Below are 18,062 nucleotides of genomic sequence, written 5' to 3'. Positions count from 1 at the left end.
CCCCCCCCCCCCTCCAAGTACTTCTAGTTTTCCTGAACCATTCAAATGCAGTCCATCAAGCTTCTACAAGTCTTTTCATCTATCAAATTCACTTTATAGATCTACAAACTTGCACACTGCTCCTCCTACACAATCTTTACTTTCTCACTCTTCTTATCTGCAACTCTTTCATATCTTCTCTCATTGCCATGCACACACACATGTAACTCATAGCAGGTAGTCTCCAATATAGAGTTAAAGGAATCAAATGCATTTGTCAGCCAGTCAGTTGAATTAATCATTCATCCATATTCACTGAGAGTTTATTATTATTGCATGGACACCTCCTTGGAATCCTAAGACTCATCATGAGACATCCAACTATCAACACAATATCTATCATACCTCTCCTTGAATCCATTACCAGACAAAGCACTCACAACTGACTCAGACAACTCTCATTCATCTCTCCAAGCAAAAAAGCTAGTCCTCATGCCCTTGCTAACCACACTCTTACCCAACTTCCAAAGTTTTGTTCTTCTCCCTCCAGCCAAGCGCTGAAATATTTCCCCTGCATCAATCCTATAAATGCCTTTAAATAGCTTAAATGTTTCTATCATTTCACACTTTTTCACCCATCCACCAACTTTTCCAATCCACAAACCCTCGGTCTGTCCTCATAGATTAGATAGATTGCCATACCGAAAGTTAGTAACTAAATTGGAACAGACAGAGTTGGATAAGCAACTGGCTGCTAGGTATCAGCAAGTTGTATATGAGAGAGAGAGAGAAAAGTACCATGGAAAGTGAACATCATTAGCAATATGCTACAAGGGTCTGTTTTGGAGCCATTATTGTTCAACTTATATATTAATGATATTCAGACAGGTTTAACTCAAAATATGCAGTTTACAGGTGACAAAAACTGTGAGGAGCAGAGTGGATGTTATGGCCCACTCACACAGTATATTGAGATCCTTACATAAGGATCTGAATAGACTGTTATTGGAGCTTCCAGTTCAGTGTCTGAGGTTTTGAAATTTGGTAGGCACAGATGAAATGCAAAATATACAATTGTTGCAGGAATTTTAAGGAGGTAAATGAAATGAGAAATCTGGTGGACCAGGGATCTGAAGTTTAGGAGTTGCAATGCTAAAATTGTGAGAAAATCACTATGTATTATGACAGTGATGAGGAGAACCTTGACATATAGAAATAAAGAGGGTGCCGTTTCATTGTATATTGGAAGGTTTTGAGAATATATTGTAGGGAGTCCAAAGAAGATTGACTAAGGTGATGTTGAGTACAAAAATAAATTGAGGAAATGCCAATTACAGATATCATATGAGTTGGTAAGAGGTTATTACTGGTAAAATGTGGAACATTTTTTATAGAATGGAGGGAAACTGGATAAGGATGGAAAAAGGGAGTAAGGAGCAGGATCTTTGCATGGAAAGTGGTTGTGAGTTGAATGCATTAATTTAGAGTGTGTGTGGAAACAGTGAATTAGTTTAAGGCATAGTTCAGTGAACTTTGTCTGTGCGACAATGGAGACTTCCTACAAAGAGCCTTTTGACTCTATGGAGAAATAATTGTAGAAAAGTAACACTTAAAGCAAATACATTTTTTTGGAAGAGAGACAGCTATTGATGTATTTGTCAGGGAGGCTGGAAATAAAGTTCTATATAGAAATAAAGAGGTTGCCATTTAATTGTATTATATATTGGAAAGTTTTGAAAATATACTGTTTATTTATATAATATTAGAATATAATTATAAAAAAAAAAAAATCAGCTAACGCCTTTTTATTCCCGTATACAGGGAGTAGGCGAGGCCATTTAGCCCTATCTAACTTTTGGAGGCTGAGTGGGCAGTTCAATCTCCACTGGTACCAGTCAGAGATAGATGGCCCAAGGCTATCACTAATTAAGCGGTACTCAGTGAAGAGAGACGGCTCAAATGTGCCGCCATCTCGTGGTCCCTAATCCTAACACAATATATTTAATGTCTGAAATAATGTGGGTTCTACGGTCGATTTTCTTGAGTTTACAGGACGAAAAACCCGAGTTTCCGGGAGGAAAAACCTGCTTGCCCGTGCCAGAGATCGACTAACTCGGGAACCGGTCAAAAAAAGGCTTAGAAAAATTTCCTCTAGTCGCCGACTAGACTCGAAACCAAGTCTTCCTTCGTGCAGCCAAGCGGTGTGGTTGGCAAACGCCACATCCACTGAGCTACACAGGCTCTAAAAATTAATTATAATAAAGTAATTATTAATCGATATTAATAAATAATACTAAAATATCTTGAATATTGCCACATCAGTTTTGCATTGTTTCTTGTTTTTAAAATTCTGTGTTTAATTGATAAGATGCTCTCTTTATTCTCCCTTCTTTTAATTGATTGCCTAAGTGATTATGAAGGAACCAAAAAAACACAAAATATACTTGTAAGAGAAAAATCTATACAGATTACAACCTATATTTGCACTTATATGCACACCTCATCAACAACAGTTAAGAAGGTCAATAGTCTAGAGCAGAGATTTTCAACCTTTTTCATAACATGGCACACCTAGACTAATTATTAAAATTCTGCGGCACACTAAAATTATGGTCTTTTAATTTTTTTGACGATCTGGCAAAAAATGGACATAATTTTGATTGACAATATCAAAAATATGTTGGCCCTTCGTTGTTTCCAGGAGTGGTTGACACACTTATGAACACGCTCATCAAAAGATTAAAGCTAATTAACACACAATTTTAAACCAATTCACCAACCGTAAGTTTAGTAAAATATAAATAAGGGAGCTTAAGATGCGGATGGAAGACCAGACACTAATAAATAAATGCGCAAATTATGACATTATTTCTTTCAATTAATTTGTTTCCACAAATCTCTCGGCATACCTGAATACCTCTCGCAGCACATTGGTGTGCCCGTAGCACACCGGTTGAAAATTGCTGGTCTAGAAATTATTGAAAAATGAATCACATAGGATAATAAAGTAAATGACAAGTCCTGAGATATGATATGAGGACAGTCGACATTCTAAATTTTGTCATTATTTGATTTCTTTTAGTATTCATTACTAGATGCTACTCACTGATTAAATGCATTTTTTCTGTTAATTGCATATACCCTCAGATCAGTTTGTTCTCTATTTATCTAGCTAACGTATCTTCAATAGAATTGTTTTTATATATATATGGTATTATTATTATTCAGGACCTATATAGAGTCAGAAGACTCATGATCAGAGCAATTGATGTGAAATCATTATTCTCCCAGTCATGAAGATACTTCACGTGCAAACTTTTGTTTGCTTACACATGGATAAAGGATGAAGCCACAAATATAATTTCTTGGCATCTTTAATTTATAGTATAAGCAAGTAAAAAAAAAGTTTCAAAAGCTATCTTTAATCTAAAGTATTTTAATAATAATATGTGACATATTTTGACTACTTGTTTATATGGAAATATGACTTCTACATAACTTTAACCATGGTATCACTTCTTGATCTGACTCCCACCGATGAGACCTCAAAGGTTAAAACCAGTCTGGATAGTGGCCCTTCCCATGCATAACATTATACATGTCTGTAAGGAAAATGTGTTGCATTATGAGATAAGGCAATTGATGTGAAGTCATTAGTCTCTATATACAAATAGCCCAGTAATGAAGTTACTTCATGCGCAGACTTTGTTTGCTTACACTTAGATAAAGGATGAAACCAAGAATATAATTTTTGGCATCTTTAATTTATAGCAAATACAAACTTGAAAGACTCTTTTTAGAATTTGCAGAACACTTAAAAAAACCCAGCCTAATCTTAATAAATATGATTGCATTAAACAATTTTGGAAACTTTAATTCTTAGCCCTCCTGTCTAATATATATGGCTAGTCAACAGCACCAATAGAGGGAGGGGAGCTCTCATAACACTTTAGTCTTTATTTATTATTATTTTCCTGACTCCCATGGAGTCACAAAACTCATTGTAAGAGGTAAGAACTAGTGAACACAGTCTATCATACCACTCCTTAAAATCATCCACAGTCTGCATGTTCAACATTCTTTCTCAGGCTAATGCATTCCACTCTCTGCAAAAAAACATGTCTTACCCTTTTATTCACCACCACCTTTTGCAACTTCCAGGGATGGCCTCCTGTCATTATTCCTTTCCCTCATTCTACAATATGATAATATCCTCACTGTTAATACAATAATAACCTTCAACAGCTTAAATGTCTCGACATACCCCCCCCCTTGCCTTCTATTCACCAACCTATGCAGTCCACATGCCCTCAACCTATCCTCATAATCAACGTCACACAGTCTTGATATCATTTTTATTATCTGTCTCTGCACCCTTCTCAACATTATTTCATCCCCTTCAAATCCCAGTGACCAGATCTGAGCACAGAAATCCAGATGTGGTTTGATCAATACTTGCCTTCACATTGTTTTCTGTATGACCTCAGAAGTTTAAATCTCTGACCACAAGCACATTAAGATCCCTTGCTTCCTCTACTTCTTCCGGTATAACTCCCTCCAAGTGAGTATGAAGCATCCCGTCTGTGAATCCCAAATTTTTACACCTTACATTTAGTTGCATTAAACTGACATCCCCCATACATTTGCTCACCATTCTAGCTTATTCAGATTCTCTTGAAGAGCCAAAATATCAGCATTATCATTAATAACCCTTCCAAGCTTCACATCATCTGCAAACAACTGACCATTTCCCTGTAGTCGTGTGACAGTATCATTGACATAAACATTGAACAGCAATGGTCCCAGGACTGAAACTCCACTTCTAACCTTCCCACTCCCTGATACTGCTTCCCGCATATACAACTCTGACATCAGAGATCCAATCCAATCCATTGCCTGATATCCAAATTCATATGATGCAACTTAAAAATCAACTTGTCATATGGCTTCCTGTGGAATGTCTTCAAAAAATCCAGAAAAAAAATCACAGTGTATGTCTTACTTTCATCCACTGCTCTTGTTAATCTTGTAAAAGGTACTCAGATTACTAAATCAAGAGAACCATTTAAAAATTCATGCTGTGCATAAATAATATTACCCTCATCTACCCAATTCTTTATGTATGAGTTCTTATCAATTTTTCCAAAATCTTAACAATTACAGTAGAAATGCAAACTATAATTTGATACCTCCATTCTACCACCACTCTTATACAATAGTACTATCTTATCCTCCTTCCACTCTCCAGAAACCTGCCCCATTAGAAGTCTTTCATTAAACAGCCAAGTTAACAGTGCAGTCAGTTCCATAGCATATTTCTCTTAAAACACATGGGGAAATTCCATCAAGTCCCCTAAATGTCTTAGTGTACTTAGTATTCTGAATATCATTAAACAGCCAAGTTAACAGTGCAGTCAGTTCCATAGCATATTTCTCTTAAAACACATGGGGAAATTCCATCAAGTCCCCTAAATGTCTTAGTGTACTTAGTATTCTGAATACTGAGTACATTTAGTGTACTCAGTATTCAGAATACTGAGTACACTAAATTTAAGTGGACTAAAAGTCCACTTAAAATAAAGTGACCCCTAATAATAAGGTGACACACCTTTTGGCAACTCCTATAGGTAAAGATGACCTCTCCATTGCTTCTGCCTTGGTATCTCCACCTCTGGGCCTGGCTCCCACTGATGAGACCTCAATAAAGTAGTTGAAACCGGTCTGGATAGTGGCCCTTCCCTTAATGCATAACATTATACATATCCACAAGGAGATGTGTTTTGCATTATGGGAGATGCTGAGATAGGAATGATGATAGCTTGGTCCACCTTTTCTCCAAGTTGCCTGGTGTTGCACTACCTTTCCTTAGTCTTTCAGGTGCAAACTTTGTTTGCTCACACTTGGATAAAGGATTAAACTAAATTTATTATAGTCTAACCAGTGCCAAAAAAAACTTTCAACATCTTTCTCTAAATCCAGAGTAATTTAATAATAAGGTGGCACACCTTTTGACAACTCCTATAGGTAAAGATGACCTCTCCATTGCTTCTGCCTCGGTATCTCCACCTCTGGGCCTGGCTCCCACTGATGAGACCTCAATAAAGGTCGAAACGTAGTGGCCCTTTGCTTAATGCATAACATTATACATATCCGCAAGGAGATGTGTTTTGCATTATGGGAGATACCGAGATAGGAATGATGATAGCTTGGTCCACCTTTGCTCCGAGTTGCCTGGTGTTGCACTACTTTCCTCAGTCCTGAAGATATTTTCAGGCGCAAACTTTGTTTGCTCACACTTGGATAAAGGATTAAACTAAATTTATTATGGTCTAACCAAGTGCAAAATAAACTTTCATACATCCACTTAATTTACTTCTAACACTTCACCACTCATTATCCTCAGGATAATCCATCCACAATCATTTTGTCTCCTACTTGCCACACGTAGCAAAAAAAAAAATCCTTGGGATTTCTTCAATGCAATGCCGGTGTTTCTTAATCTTTCCCTCTTTTATCTTTATGGTGTTGACAGTTTCTGTTCCTTATAATCACAACCGTTATATACACGGAAAAGGTGGTTGTCCCTATGCCTCCTGATGTAACCTATGTCTGTAGAAGCATTATGTTCTCAAGGCTGGTTTGCCTACTTGTGGGAGGAAAAAAAACCAGAAAAGCCCTGCAGTCCATGCCCAAGATCGGCTAACTTGACTTTGTCTGAGAAAGATCCTAAGCTCCTCACTTCAGCGACGAGAATCGAACTCAGGACACTCCTTTCCCAGGCATATGGTTGCAAAATGCACAGCCACTTGGCTAATCATGTGGATGCTAGTCTCCTCTCATATTCTAATTTTTCTAATATTAGAAATTTTATTCCAATATTAGTAACTTTCCTGATCTGAGCCTCATATTCTTCATGCAACTTTTCTCCACTGCTCTCTTTATATGTCTTCCACAATCTGTTTCTTCTGCAATTCCCCTTTTATTCCATTTGACTTCAAATTGCTTTCTTAAGTATCTCCCATGCACTAACCACAAAATGTATACTACATTTTGTGGTTAGTGCATGGGAGACTCCTCTTCCTTTAAATTCTTTCAACCATTGTACTGCTGCAAGCTGGTTTCTAAGTCTATGATAGTGACCTGCCTTATAATTCCACCTAGCGTCCTTCTGTTTTGATACCTCCCCATGCTTATTCAACCTCCGAGTCAGGACTACATGGCTGTTCACCAATGATTGGTTGGAGACAAGTATGTTATGTCATGTCAGTCACAGTCATATCCTCTTATGCTGTGGCCAAATCTAGTACTCTCGATCCTTGTGTTTCCTCCACCACATGCTGCCTAAAACAGTTGCTGCTCAAGAAATTCAGTTCCCTTTTTACTGCTGCTGTCTCCTCTGCCCAGTTTATATCACTACAGTTAAAGTCCCCCATAATGATCACTCACTTTGCACTTGCAAACTAACTTGCCTAAACATTTCCTGCTCATGACCATCTATATTTCCTGGTCTGTAGCAACATTCCACTAAATACACCTTTTCTGTTCAAAAAGAAACCGAACTTTTCGAAAATAGAAGAAACTAAGCGATTTCAAAGTGGTCGTGAGACGCTTCAGGACGACGAAAAGCCGGGCCGTTCAAAAACTGGACTGAGCGACGAAGTTAACATCCAAAAAAAAGTGAGTGATTTTATCAAAAAAAAAAAAAAAAACGAAATCGTCCGTGAGATTGATTGAAGATGAACTGGGATTCGAAAATCAACTGTGCACAACATTTTGACCGAGAGTTTGGACCTTGTAAATTGAATTCGCGATTTGTACCCCACAAGTTGACCGACGACCAAAAAATGTATCGAATTGAACTCTGCAAGGACCTCATTAAAACCACTCCTTAGGGCTCAAACTTCCTTGAAACGATCGTTACTAGTGACAAAACGTGGTGTTTTGAGTATAAGCCTGAAACAGAGTGCTGAGTGGAGACCATCAGAAGAGGGGCATCCAAAAAAAAAGTTGCTTGGAGAAGTCAAAAGTAAAGACAATGCTGATCTGTTTCTACGATTCCAAGGGCAATATCCACAAAGAATTCGTTCCGCCTGGCCAAACGGTCAATGGTGAGTTTTATCTCGAAGTTTTGAAGATTGATAGCGAGAATTTGTCGCGCACGGCATGAATATCGTGATGACCGACCGTTCGTCAAAACACACTGTCATCTTGGCACTAAACTCGGCTTCTAATGAAACAAATGTCATAAACAGTTGACACAACACTAATGAAGGTTGCCGCTTTCAAAAAGATATAACAGGTGGTGCCACTACTTTCTTCTATTATCGAAAAGTTCGGTTTCTTTCTTTGAACAGAGGGTGTATCTTGTCGTATAAACATCCATCTCACATCGTATACTCTCAAACCCATTAGTGTTATTTCCACTGAGATTCACCCTGATAACACAGTTCATCTCTAATTATGAGTAACACTCCACCACCATGTTTACCTTCCACATATACTCCGATTTCTATCCTTGTTAGAACATCCTCCTCAGTGAACCAAGTTTCACTGATACCAATAAGGAGAGATTGAGTCAATCAATGCCACAAACTTATTCCCTTTATTTCTGATGCTCCTAGCATTTGTATACAGAATAACCAGTGTATTTCCAATATTCTTATAATCATTATTACTCTTCCCCCCCCCCATACTCCACATGGTTCTGTAATATAGTATACACCTTATTTCTCAAGCCATCTATCCCTGCTTGAGGTTTCCCTGCAACATTTCGCCTGTGCAATTCTAGTTTCCCTGTTCAGACACACTCACTTGCCCAGAAAATGATAGTCTCTCTAAATGCCTGCACCTTTCTGCATTCAAATGCAATCCATCTCTCGCATACAGCTGCCTTCTATCCTGAAACGTACTCCATGCATCCACATATTTCTGACCTTTTTCCTGCACATTCTTGCTATCATTCATCATCACTGCTATTCTCATCCACTCTGCATTATCATACTGGAACAACATACTCACTCTTTCACACTCTCGCCTCAAACACATTTCTGCAGCACTATATCTAGCATCGACCTCAAATCTTATAATGCGTGATTCATGCTACCTCTCATGTCATTTGTCCCAACCATTACTATCATCTCCACGCTTTCACCCATTTCACTGCCATTGCCACACTCTCTGTCATGCCACCAGGCAAGCACTCCTCTGCATACTCCAAATAAATTCATTCATCTTTCTCTCACCAGCATTGCTGATTCTTATGGCTTCCAGTCTCTTCCTCCTCCCTCTTATCTCTCTATACCTTGTTTTCACACACACACTTGTATTTCTACAATTTCCTCTCTTCCACTGGCTCTCCCATTCTCTTACCTTCCTCTCTCCCTTGCTGTCGGATGCTGTTCTCTCTCACACACACTAGCCAACCTCCCTATCCTCCTAAGATCTTCATTCACTCTCCTCAACTTAGTCTTCATTCCTTCCATCTGCTTTCTCAGCTGTTTTCTGTTTCTCTCTGCACACACATTCTGCTTTCAATTGCCATCAAACAAACTATCTCTATCTGCCTATCCTATCTCTAACTGCCCAGGCTAAATTTATATGTAGTTTCCAACATTCTCTTCATCCTCCACTACACTACTGGCATCCTCAAACTGATAATCACCCATTTCCGAAGAACTATCTCCACTGCCGCTAAATCCTGAGATCGAGACATTCATGTCTCCCACTGCCTGCATTTCATGCACATGCTCATTCCCATCTCAAACCTGCTATATTCTTAAACAATGGGATGAATATACATCACATGCATAGCAAGCTACAAAATCATGAATTATTTATTCTTTCACTTGTTTTTTTTTTCTGTGTTATTACAATTGTCTGTGTAGCTCAGTGGATGTGGCGTTTGCACACCATCGCGCTAGGCCGCACGAAGGAAGTCTTGGTTTCGAGTCTAGTCGGCGACTAGAGGAAATTTTTCTAAGCCTTTTTTCGACCGGTTCCCGAGTTAGTCGATCTCTGGCACGGGCAAGCAGGTTTTTCCTCCCGGAAACTCGGGTTTTTCGTCCTGTAAACTCAAGAAAATCGACCGTAGAACCCACATTATTTCAGACATTAAATATATTGTGTTAGGGTTAGAGACCACGAGATGGCGGCACATTTGAGCCGTCTCTCTTCACTGCGTACCGCTTAATTAGTGATAGCCTTGGGCCATCTGTCTCTGATTGGGTACCAGTGGAGATTGAACTGCCCACTCAGTCTCCAAAAAGTTAGATAGGGCTAAATGGCCTCGCCTACTCCCGTAAATACGGGAATAAAAAGGCGTTAGCTGATTTTTTTTTTTTTTTTTTTACAATTGTCACATTGTATTCCTGATGAAGTCTCTGTGACTGAGATGAAATACTGAAATTGATTAAACCTGTTGTTTAATTATTTCTTTGTGTTGTAAGTTATTCTATTAAAATGCAACATGTAAACCAGCACCTAAGCCTAAATACTTGTCAACAACCAATGACTATGAAATGTATATTATGTATATAACTAGAAAAAGTACTACTAATAACTATTTGGTTATTTAATTGTAATATGTTGAATTTATCTAACAGGAGATGGAGAAGAAACTGAACTTTATAAGTTAGTTTCGGGAATATGTAAGAAAATAATAGGAATTTGTTGCATTTACTTGCCTGACTCAAACTTTGAGACTAAAGAGCACAAAAATAAAGTAAAGATGAGAGAAGATAATTTATTTTTGTTGTTAGGGTAAAATATATATATATATATATATTAAAAACATAGATTTAATGACTTAAAAAACCGAGATAACTTATAAAAATTTTAATGAGAATAATACAACTAGTTTTGGCTTATAACAGCCTTCCTCAGGTATTCATAAAGGAAAAGAATAGTAATAAACATTGAAGTATCTAAAAAAACTGGAAATTACAGGTAAAAATTGCCACACATAATTGATACATAAAAAACGTTGAATTTTTTCAAGTTGTTCTAACAGGCGTGCCATTGTTTATTGCAAGTGTGCGTGCAGGCTCACGTGAACGCCAATATTGAATAACTGCAACATGGCTATCTGGGATGTTATAACTCAAATTGTTCTTTAAGTGGACAGGGTTCAGCAGGATTTCCCTTGATTCTACAATTTTTCTCCCAAACTCATCATCACAGCGAAAAATATTTTCTGATCTATCCCAGCAAATGGAGTGGCTTTGTTGATCATCATTAGGAATATTTGAAAAAAGAACATGACTGAATAACGCAGTTGCATGAGATCTTTTGTAAGAGATGTCTCTCTTATGCTCTTCTATACGTTGTTCAATAGATTTGTTAGTTTGTCCAAAATAAGGGATATTGCAATCGCACCATAATTATATACACCTGGATATTTTAGGTTGTGATGAGTAGGCTTTGGATGGCTGATTAGAGAATGGATTTTAGGAAGTGTGGTGAAGAACGTTCTGATATTGTATTTTTTAAGGACTTGAGCTAATTTTTTAGAGATATGGGCTAATGTATGGAATGGAGATGCTACCTTTAAAATTAATAGTTTCTGTTGTGCACTGCCTAGGAGGATCCAGAAGAAATTTCTTAATCGTTTTTTGAGAGTATCCATTTTGTTTAAAGATAAGAGTGAGGTGATTTATTTCTTTTTGTAATTCATCTGGTTCATTCAAGAGAGAGTGCTCTGTGTCCTAACGTAGATATAGTTCCAAGTTTTTGTGGTGGAAAATGATGAGAAATTGACTAGGTTAACATACATAGTTTTATGAAGAACTAAATGACTAGAACCGTGATTTAAGTAAAAAGGTTTTAATATAAACACACTACTAGTTTCGGCCTGTAACAGTCTTCTTCAGGTAACATTATAAAACAAAAAACACTAAACATTGAGGGTTAAAAGACTATGAACAACACAGACAGTCTCTATACATAATTAGCATGAAAACATTGTAGTTGTATTTGAAGCTGTTCTTTCGTTTGTTGCATTGTTGGGAGAGTGCGTGTTTGCTGCATCACGTGAACGCCAGTACATGATTACAGCTGAATGACTATCTGGGAGGTTTTAGCTTAAGTTGTTATTTAGATGAACAGGATTGAAGATGATTTCTCTAGATTCCACAATTTTTCTCTCTATTTCGTCACTGCAACGGAAGATGTTAGTAGATTTTTCCCAGCAGACTTTGTGACTTTGGTTATCATCATTAGGATTAGCTGAGAAAAGGATATGACTTGATAATGCACTCGCTCGCTGTCTCTTGTAAGTAATGTCTCTCATGTGTTCTTCCATACGCATTTCTACAGATTTGTCTGTCTGCCCGAAATAAGGAATATTGCAGTCACATAATATTTTATATACACCAGGGTATTTGAGTTGATGATGACAAGGTTTTGGGTGACTAATTAAGGAACGGATCTTTGGAAGTGGAGTGAACAAGGTTCTGATATTGTATTTTCTTAGAACTTTTGCTAATTTGTGTGAAACAGTACTTATGTAAGGAATAGATATATTGCCTTTGAATGTCCCTACAGATGAAGTCCTAACATTACTCAAGGACAAGTTATCCAAAAAATGTTAGCCTTGCTTACACATTACATCAGGTCCGGTTACTTCAAATTTCAAGATAATATATACAAACAAAATCATGGACTGGCTATGAGTAATCCTTTATCCCCTGTACTCGCAAATATTTACTTAGAGGATTTTGAAACCAAGGTTATCTCTTCCTTTATTTTAACACCTAAAGTTTGGAAACGTTATGTGGATGATGTCTTCATTGTTTGGAGCCATGGACATGAATCCCTTATGGTTTTCCTCGAACATCTCAATAGCCGACATCAAAGTATTAAGTTTACTGCTGAGCTTGAAACGGATAATTCCTTGCCTTTTCTTGATGTCAAACTGACTCGCTCTTCTGGTAAACTAAAAATATCGATATATAGAAAGCCCACACATACCAACAGATATCTGCACAGTCAGTCTCATCATTTCCCTCCCCATAAGCTTGAAATAATTTCCACCTTGGGACATAGAGCCCGTTCTCTTCTTGATGACCCAAATGAACTGCTTACAGAAATAAACCATCTGAAAACTTCTTTCGAAGTTAATGGCTATTCCAAAATCATTGACAAATTCCTTCTTAATCCTCCTAGACATCACTCAGAAGAAACAAATAGATTCAAAGGCAATATATCTATTCCTTACATAAGTACTGTTTCACACAAATTAGCAAAAGTTCTAAGAAAATACAATATCAGAACCTTGTTCACTCCACTTCCAAAGATCCGTTCCTTAATTAGCCACCCAAAACCTTCTCATCATCAACTCAAATGCTCTGGTGTATATAAAATATTATGTGACTGCGATATTCCTTATTTCGGGCAGACAGACAAATCTGTAGAAATGCGTATGGAAGAAAACATGAGAGACATTACTTACAAGAGACAGCGAGCGAGTGCATTAACAAGTCATATCCTTTTCTCGGCTAATCCTAATGATGATAACCAAAGTCACAGAGTCTGCTGGGAAAAATCTACTAACATCTTCCGTTGCAGTGACGAAATAGAGAGAAAAATTGTGGAATCTAGAGAAATCATCTTCAATCCTGTTCATCTAAATAACAACTTAAGCTACAGCCTCCCAGATAGTCATTCAGCTGTAATCATGTACTGGCGTTCACGTGATGCAGCAAACACGCACTCTCCCAACAATGCAACAAACGAAAGAACAGCTTCAAATACAACTACAACGTTTTCATGCTAATTATGTATAAAGACTGTCTGTGTTGTTCATAGTCTTTTAACCCTCAATGTTTAGTGTTTTTTCATGTCGCCTGAAGAAGGCTGTTACAGGCCGAAACTAGTAGTGTGTTTATATTAAAACCTTTTTACTTAAATCTCGGTTCTAGTCATTTAATTCTTCATAAAAAAAAAATATATATATATATATATATATATATATATATATATATATATATATATATATATATATATGGAATGTTTACAAAATAGGTGATTTTATTACTTCTAAGAAAAAATTAGTTAACTGTTATGGGAACAGGGGCGAATTCTCCATGCTTGCTATGCTTGCTGCGCAAGCTCATTAATTGAGAAAGAAGTAATATTTATTTGTTAATAAATGCGTGCATTTATAAACATTCTATTTAGGCTTTTATTTTGTGGACAGAAGACATCTTAAGCTTGCGCAGTAATAATTGAGCTTTGCGTTGTGTATTGAAGGCCGATGCTTGCTCGCCTAGTCAAAACTACCTTGGCTTGCTTGGTTGTAGGAGCTTCCAGGTCTTCGCTACAGCACTGTGATTTCATGCGCGCGCATTGCCAATATTGCCAGATAACCTACAACACGAAATCATTCAGCTGCAAAGCGATGATGAGCTGGAAGCTAGGTACAACAACCTCCCACTGTTTGAGTTCTATAAATGTTACATAAGCAATGATGAATTTCCCACTTTGAGGAGACAGGCATTGAAATATGCATCTGTGTTTGGAACACAGATGCATATTTCAATGCATGAATCTGAATTCAGTCAGCTGAAATAAGAACCTGCTCACTTAGTTTATTCAATGTCACTGCTTGGAAAGAAGGCAATGGAGACCCTCCATGGACAAAGTGTATCATGCCATGTAACAAGTCGCGTGTTTGTAGCCAGTATAAATTGGAGACATACAGCCTCACTTCCTTACAGGGAATAAAAGACACTAACGGATTTATGTTTTATTTTATCTGGATATATGCCTGTTTCTATGATGTAATACTGTAGATACCAGATGAAATATCAAAAATTGAAATGGTGATACAGCCAGAGTGATAGTTTCTAAAACAGCTTTAGTACTTCCTCCTCCACATGAGTTCCTCATACGGTGAAGAAGTAGCGGTGAGTTCCATGTTGCTTATACCGGGCTGATAGCCTTTATCAAAATAGCTACTCATTAGTTGAAGAATCACTTCTGCGTCAGTCACCTGCAGCTGCATACCATCTGCATTCAGTGGAGTTATTCTTTCTTTTACTTGCGGCATAACGATAGAATTCTTTTGGGGATTCTTTTCAGCTTACACAGCCAGTCTGTTTTCGGACTTAGCATTCCGTAGAACACCTGTGACTCTTCGGGCCTGTTGCTTATAATTATCGTAACCGATATCATCCTTATGCACACGATAATCCTTCCACATCATCTTTTTCTTACGAATCTCTTGTTTCTTAGATTACATATCCATTTCACTCCTACTGTATTTATTCTTCGAACTGTAGGGTACCATTCTGATATTGCATCATTTAAGCATTTTTAAACACTTCCCATGCTGTCAATATTTTCCCCATCCAATAACTGATACCATGGCACAGAACCCACCATACCCCCTCAGCTGGTTATAATTTCGTGTTTTTTAGTTTAGCATGTAGTCTTTTTTGAATGGAATATTCATAAACTTAGCCACTTCCCAAGTGAGTACCACATGATGACTGTCACCAACCAGAGGCAGCATAATTACGTCTTTAACTGAAACGCTCTCTGACACTATGATTCGAACCTTAGGTTGCCAAGGATATATTACTCGGTGCTTGAAATGACACACACACACACATACACACACACACACACACAGATAGTAGTAGCAGATCGCATAAAAGAGATCTCCTACTATGCTAATAACAGGTTGTGAATTCGAACCTAGGGTTAGCATAGATATTTTTTGTAAATGCACATAGATCATTTTCCGCCCAGTGCAAAACCACCACCTGGTTTCCTGAATGTCTGAAATGACATACAGGTGCGCGCGAGAACACACACACATTAAAATTTTGACATAAATACTAGTGATGAAAATTTCATCAAATGATGTTAATACAGAGAGAGAGAATATTTGATAAAGAAAGTGAAGAATTCACTCAATTCTTCACTTTATTTAAAACTGTCAATAAGTCATCTCCATCCCCGTCCATCTACCCACAAAACCCTCCAAATCAATTCCTTGGGTAACACATCTCATTACGGTTAGGTAATGTGGAAAACAGAACAAGCATTCAGAAACATTTAACAAAGGAAAGTTCCACAATTTAGTAAATGGAATTGTCAATAAATTTATTGCCCATGACACAGTTATTTCAACGATTATTTGCTTGACTATGCGCAATTTTTTGAAATTTTACATACATAATATTGGTATATTTTATATCTAACTTTTGGGCACTGTGTAGACAGTCTCAGTCTCCAAAAATTAGAAGGGCTAAAACGGCTTTGCCTATTTCCTATAGGAGAATAAGAGGAGTTAGCTGATTTTATATATATATATATATTTATATTTATTGATAATTCCAATATTTATATATTGTTACGTTTAAACTGATTGTTAATAGTTTCTAAATAAAAAATAAATAATCAGCTAACGCCTTTTTATTCCCGTATAGAGAGTAGGCGAGGTAGCAGCCAGCAGTAAAGATACGGCTCAATAAGTGCCGCCATCTCGTGGTGCCTAATCCTAACACAATATTTTAATCTCTGAAATAGTGTGGGTTCTATGGTCGATTTTCTTGAGTTTATGGGAAAAAACCGCTTGCCCGTGCCAGAGATCGACTAAAACTCAGGAACCGGTCGAAAAACGGCATAGTAAAAGTTCCTCTAGTCAGCGACTAGAGGACCAGAACTAGAAGTCTATCTTCGGGCGGTTTAGTGCTGAGGAGTGCAAACACCACTTCCACTGAGCTTTTAGTTGTATAATCAACATGCTATGTACATTTGGAACTATATACAAATATTTACAATCTATGTACAATATTTACATAGCATGGTTGTTGTTGTTTACATATTATTCTAATATGTTGACAAGATCAGTTTGCAAGTACATTTTTTCTAGTTTTTTTTACACATATTTTAGATATATCTATTTTCATATATGTTACTAACCAATTATATTAGTTCTATATTTCTACTTTTTTTTTTTTTTGTATTTGTATCTGCATGTTATTTTTACTCTTTACATCATTCATTTCTATTCCCACAGCTATTCAGCTGGTAGGTTACATATTTACATCTGCATTCGAATATGCAGGCATTAATTTTATACCTTTAATATACATTGCGTTATTGTAACAAATCTTTGCTAATGACACATTTAATAATATATCCTATTATTAAATGTATATTCATATACATACATACAGGGTTTTACACCAGTTATTTCTATTCCGACAGCTATACACTACACAGGCTCTAAATGTTAATAGGTTCATATTCTTGAAATCTTGTCAAAGAATTGTTTTGCAACAACAATAACATATCATTCATACTGTACCATCGACAGGGTGTGGCATAGAGGCAGCCTGCCTCATGGCACCACTTAATAAGGGCGCTCGTTCAGCCATATTGCGGTAGGCTATGGCAACAAGATATTACCTTGGAAATTGCTTTGAGCAGTGCCAAAACATCTGATGTAGATGCAATAGATTTATTTGAAGAATTAAAAATTCTTTCAAAAATAATACAAGAGAAAAGTAGTCCTCACCTTTCTACAAAATCTTGTAGAAATTTATCCCAACGTAATCACCTCCCTAAGGATATTGTTAACAATTCCTGTTAGCGTAACAAGTGCAGAAAGAAGTTTTTCCAAGCTTAAACTGATTAAAAATTATTTGCGAACAGCAATGGCCCAAGAAGGATTGGTTGGTCTAGCAACTGTATCGATAGAGGCGGGCGTAGCTTATAATTTTAATTTAGAAGAGCTTATAAACAGTTTTACTGTGCGATATCCCTGTAGAGCAGTGGTTATTAACCTGGTGTGTGTGTGTGTGTGTGTGTGTGCGCGCGCGCGAGTATGCGTGCGTGCATCCCTGGGGGAGCCAGAAAGCATTTCCAACTAGCGAAAGCTACGTCGACTTTTGGAACCCCCTACTCCTACTCTCTCTACCTTTGCCTCAGCGCATCGCACTTACCAGCACATGCAGTGCAATAAGAAACTGGTTGATACGCGTACGTGTTCGCATACTCTGAGTACGAACGCTAACGAGGTGGTTTGACGCATGTATATATGTACATGTAAATGTATGTGTTTATTTTTCAAT

The sequence above is a fragment of the Typopeltis vanoorti genome, chromosome 13, assembly GCF_054136105.1.
Source record: "Typopeltis vanoorti isolate ZY-2024b chromosome 13, IOZ_Tvanoo_1.0, whole genome shotgun sequence".
Lineage (NCBI taxonomy): Eukaryota > Metazoa > Arthropoda > Arachnida > Uropygi > Thelyphonidae > Typopeltis > Typopeltis vanoorti.
The sequence above is the reverse complement of the archived record's forward strand: the minus strand, read 5'-3'. Positions refer to the sequence as shown.